Below are 6000 nucleotides of genomic sequence, written 5' to 3' on the forward strand. Positions count from 1 at the left end.
CGCTCCGTGCGGAGAAGGCTGGGCCGACGCGCCGCCCCGCCCGAGCCTCCCGGCGCCGCGCGGATCACCTTATCAGCGCCGGTGCCGGGCACCAGTCCAGGCCGTGCGGACCCGCGGCGTGTTCCCGGGCCTCCCTCCCCGCCGCCTTCCCCCCGGCCCTCTCGGTCCCTCTGCGATCGTCGCCACCGTCTCCTGCCCGTCTCCCTGTGGTCTTCGCCCCGCAACCCTCTGGACACGCGGCAACCTGTATGATGGAATCGTTGGCAGCCTTCTTTTCAAAACAGCGAGGCCTGTGTTGTTGACGGTCTTGGTGAGGGTGCTGCTGCCCCAGACAGCCTCAGCCTGCTGGCCGGTAGAACCCTTTTTGGTAAATGATGTGGCAGTATGTATTATAATGCCTCCAAATTTTCATTCCATTTATCCAGTATTATCCCATGTCTGTCTTCAGGAAATAATGAGAATAAATATACACAAAATGTTAACTTCCTTGTTTATTATTATAAAAAGCTAGAGACTAAAAAGGCAATACTAGAAGACCTATGGCACATTATGGTACATCCATATGATGGAACATTATTTGTAATTAGAAGTCATGTTTACAGAAACTAATGACATGAGAAAATACTAATGAGGTAATAGTGAAAAAGCAAAATACAAAACCAAAGTACTATTCAAATTTTGTCGATAATATATATCAGTAGTTATTGTCAGGAATAATTTTCTATTTTTCCTTTAAACATTTCAGGAATTGCTAAATATTTGCAAAATAAACATTACTTTGAAGCTTAGGGAAAAGATGCATATAAAAGGTAACAGGAATCACTGTATCTTTTTGAAGTATTCACTTTCTTTCTGGCAGTACCTGGAATTGAATCTAGGGTAGCTATATCCCTACCCGCCCCCAAGTTGTCCAGGCTGGCCTTGAACTTGTGATCCTCCAACTTCAACTTCTGGAGTAGCTGTGATTACAGACATGTACCCCCTGGTCAGGCAAAGTGCTCACTTTCTTTGGTTTGCATTAAAAGGGCAGTGTCGCCGGGCGTGGTGGTGCACGCTTGTAATCCCTGCGCTTGGGAGGCGGAGACAGGAGGATCGCGCAGGTTCGAAGCCAGCCGCGCGCACTGGCTTAGGAGACCCTGTTTCTAAATAAAAATATAAAAATAGGTCTGGGAGTGTAGCCCAGAGGTAGAAGGGCTTCCAGGAACCCCAGTACCACCAAAAAAAAAAAAAAAAAAAAAAAAAAAAAGGCAGTGTCAGCTGGATGTGGTGGTATAGAATAGTAACTCCAGTATTTAGGAGGCTGAGACAGAAAGATCACAGTTCACAGCCAGCCTCAGCAACTTAGTGAGACCCTGTTTCAAAATAAAGACTTAATTAGGGCTGGGGATATGGCTTGGAGGTAGAATGCCCCAGGCTTCAAGCCTCAGTACCACAATAACTAACTAACCATATATATATATGGTTGGGAGTGTAATTCAGAGGTAGAATGTCCCTGGGTTCAAACCCTAGTACTAAAAATAAGTAAGTAAATAAATAGGATCTTTGAAGCCAGAGAGTTTTAGATCTGAATTCTGCTTCTATTACTAACTAGCTGTGAAAACTTGGGCAAGATTTTAACTCTCCAGGGCATGGTTTCATCATGTGAGATCTCAAGGTAGACCACATGGAGTAGCCAAGGGGTGGGAGGAAAAGTTTCCCAAATGGAATCTTCACCTTCCAAATAGTTACCAACCTGAAGAACTCCTATCCTTATATCCAGAAAGAACAAGACAACAGACACAATGCACACAAACACCAACAACGTCTACAAGTTGGTCAATGTAGCTGGATGAGTAAATACCTTATTTTTATTTGGTTCTCCCTCATCCCCCCGGATGCAGTTCCCTATCTCCAAAGTTATCTAGCTGGCCTCCCAAACTATGCTGTATTTACCCTTATGTGCCCCAGCTATGGAAGACAAGTGCTAAGGTACTGTACTACTTTTGTAGGGCTACCAAAGTACCATGAACTGATTAGTTTTAATGAATAGAGATTGGGCTGGTGATGTAGCTCAGGGATAGAGCGCTTGCATGTACAAGGCCCTGGGTTCCAACCCCAGCACTGCAAAGGAAAAGAAAACCAACTAAATAAAAAATAATAACAAATTTATTCTATAATTCTTCGGAAGGCTAGAAATCTGGAACCATGGTGCTGGTGGGACCATATTCGTTCTAAAGTCTCTAGGGAAAAAAAACTTCCTTGCCTTTTCTAGCTTCAGATGGTTCCAAAGCTAGACAAGGCTTGTGGCTCCAGTCTCTAGCTCCACCTTCACATGGCTGGTTTCCTCTGTGTCTATGTCTCTGGGTCCCAGTTTCTATTTCCAGAGTGTGTGTGTGTGTGTGTGTGTGTGTGTGTGTGTGTGTGTGCGCGCGTGTGTGCGTGTGTGTGTTGCTAGGGATTGAACCAAGGGGCAGTCTACCTCTGAGCTATACCTCCAACCCTATTTTATTTTTTATTTGGAAGCAAGGTCTTGTTAAGTTGCCGAGGGCCTAAGTTTCTGAGAGCTTTGCTAAATTGTTGAGTCTGGCTTTGAAACTGCAATCCTCCTGTCTCAGCCTCCCAAGTACTGGGATCATAGGCATGTACTACCACATCCAGCCCCAATTTCTCTTTTCTTATAAGTACACGAGTCAATAGGACTCAAATAAGTATAGAGGATGGCCAACAGGTAGAAATTCACAGGTTTCAGGTTGACACAAATCTTGGGGGGATGCTGTTCAAACCATTGCAATCACCAATCCCTGAAGCTGGGAACAGAAAGTTGATCTCTCAGGAGCACGTCTCTGAGGCCAAGTGAGAGGGAGCTGTTCTTCCTTATTCCTTGCTAAGTGCTGCCACTGTGCTGCAAGAACAGGGTTCCTACAAGTGATCTTTACTCCTAGACAGTAAGATCAGCCACTTGCCTAAACAGACAGGACAGGGAACCAGAATGCTGGGTCCACAGACCAAATGCCTCCTCCATCTGCTTGTTTCATGGCCTTTGACTTTGAGCAAAATGTTTTACCTCAAATTGAGCTTGTAATAGTCCTATCTCATAGAGATGCTATGAGGATTGATTATTGTATATAAAGTTCTTAGCATAGTTTCTGGCACATAGGAAGCAATATAGAAACAAAAGCTATTATTGTATTACAATGTGGCCTTTGCTACAATCCTCTGAAGTGGTTGGGTCGCCAAGTTTACAGATGAGATGACCAAGACCTAGAGAAAGGAAGCAACTTGCCTAAGCTTGCATGTATTTAGTTATCAAAGCCACAGCCAACAGACTGTGTACTTTCTTCCAAACCATAGCATTTCATGCTTTTCTGGGCACTGGCCTTCAGAATTCAATTGAAGGTGAGAAATGAGATTTGCCAAGGGAAAGGAGGATTAGTTATATTGCTCACGTCCCATTCATGAGAGTCGGTGCAGCTCCTCATCAGAACTGTCCTAGGGAAGACATCTATCTACCTTCCTTTTGAGGTCTTGGAGCCACGTGGAGACAGACAGCACCATTCATACCTATACTTTTTGCTTCTCCCATAGCCTGGCCCTAGGAGGCCTCCTCTTACCTCTCTTTACCATCCCCAAAGACCACATAAAAATTGTACATATTTATGGGGTACTATGTAATATCTCTATACATGTATACATTGCATAATGTTCAAATCAAGGTACACACATCTATCTTTTCAAACATTTATCATTTCTTGATAGGCAGTCAAAACATTCAAAATCCTTTCTTGAGCTGGCACCATGGTTCAGTCTCTTCAGCATCAGGAAACGTTCTCTAAAAGAGAACTCAAAAGTTTGAAATATATAATACACTAGCTGATATGGTGGCTGCCCCCTGTAATCCCAGTACTTGGGAAGCTAAGATAGGAGGATCACAGGTTAAGGCCAGCAAAGTAGCCAGGCCCTCCACAACTAGAAATAGAGAGACCCTATTTCAAAACAAAAATAAAAAATAAAAACAGGGCTGGGGGTGTAGCTTGAAGGTAGAATGCCTGTGGGTTCAATCCCCAGTACAAAAAAGGAAAAAGGAAATAAATACACAATATATTATTGTTATCTATCATCATCCTATTGTGCAATAGAACACCAGAACTTATTTCTCTTATCTCCCTGTATCTTAGTACCTGATGATTGACCTTTTCCTATCCCTCCCTCTCCCCTACTCTCTCTAACCTCTGGTAACCATATTCTACTTTAGTTTCTATTAGTCTTAGGGCTGGACTCATGTCACAGTCTATGAATTTCTTATCTCCCCTGCTCTGTCCCTTTTGTCATGAGATTCCTCAGAGCCTCATAGCTACCAAGAGTTAGCTCCTCAGGACCCCCTCCCCAGTGACTAGACCACCCAGCTGCCATCTTGGTCCAAGGCATCAAGACACAGCCACTTAGAGGATTCAGCATGGCTTGTCTTGGTGAACAGCAAGATCATTAGTCCTAAGAAGGCACTCACTCAGTATCTTTCATCCACCAACAAGCATTTATTGAGCTCCTACAGTACACCAGGCACAACATATACACATAGATAAGTCTTGGTCCTTACCCTCATGAAACCTGCAATCTAACAGAGACAACCATGAAAGAAAAGGGCAGCAACACAGCAAGTTATCCGTGTGGTGCAAGCCTAAGATTCCGCGAGGGCATGCTGAGGGCACAGATGATTCACCTCTACAGGAAAAAGCTTAGGAGCTGGGAAAGGTTACACAGAGGCCATGCTACTGCTGGTTCCTGGCAGAACAGAGAGCGTTCCTCAGAGAGCCAGGCTTGTGCAGGGCAGGGGCAGGGATGGCAGGAGGTTGTTTCACCTGCCATTTTGGGGCACTGTGAGTGGCATGGCATTACACCCGGAGGGCACAGGTTGAAGGGGCCGGTGGAAAAGCCAAAAGACAATGTTGGAGAAATAATCAGACATAAAACTATACTTGGAGGAGTACTTTTTTCCAGTACATTTGGTTATAACTAGGGGAATAAAGAGATCATATTTGTGTTTTAGGAAGGTCACTTTTGCTGAGCCAGATACACTCAAACTTTGTTCAGAGGATTGTTCAGAAGGCAAGATAAGGAAACCAAAGGGAGGTAATTCCAGGAGCCTTGTCTCCCAGACAAGAGAGAAGAAAGACCTGATCCCAAGTGGAAACAACGAAAGTGGGAATGTGAAATAGACTCAGGAGTTATTTTTTAATTTTTGGTACTGAAGGTTGAACCCAGAGGCATTCTGCCTTTGAGCTCGCCTCTAGACCTATTTTATTTTATTTTTTAAAATTTGAAACAGGACACCAATAAAATAAAATTTAAAAAAAAAAAAAAAATTTGAAACAGGATCTCACTAAGTTGCTGAGAGTCTAGCTAATTTGCTGAGGCTGGCCTCAAACCTGTAGTCCTCCTGTCTCAGGCTCCTAAGTACTGTGATTATAGGCATGCCCAGCAGATTCGGGAGAAATTCGGTGGAAACCAGATTGATTGGATGTGGGAGGTAAGGAAAGGGGATGGTCCCATGAGGTCCCTAGTATCTAATGTTGAGAAGAGGTCAAGCAAGATGAAAAGAGTCTCAGGGGTTGATAACCTAAGCCCATTGGTGATGCTTTCCTAGGGGTATAGCTCGGAGGTAGAATGCCTCTGGGTTCCATCTGCCAAAAAAAAAAAAAAAAAAATCCTAAACCAGAGCCAGGCATGGTAGCAAACGCTTGTAATCCTAGTACTTGAGAGGTTAAGACTTCAGGTTTGAAGCCAGCCTCAGCAATTTAGAGGCTAAGGCCTCAGCAACTTAGCAAGTGTCTGTTTAAAAATAAAAAAATAAGCCGCGTGGTGGTGCCTGTAATCCCCTCACTTGGGAGGCTGACACAGGAGGTTTGCACAGGTTCGAAGCCAGCCTCAGCTACTTGATGAGCCTCTCAGCAACTTAGTGACACCCTGTTTCCAAATAAACCATAAAGTAGGTTTGGGAGTACAGCCTGGAGGTAGAACGCCTCT

The sequence above is a fragment of the Muscardinus avellanarius genome (assembly GCF_963383645.1).
Source record: "Muscardinus avellanarius genome assembly, chromosome: 11".
Classification (NCBI taxonomy): Eukaryota; Metazoa; Chordata; class Mammalia; order Rodentia; family Gliridae; genus Muscardinus; species Muscardinus avellanarius.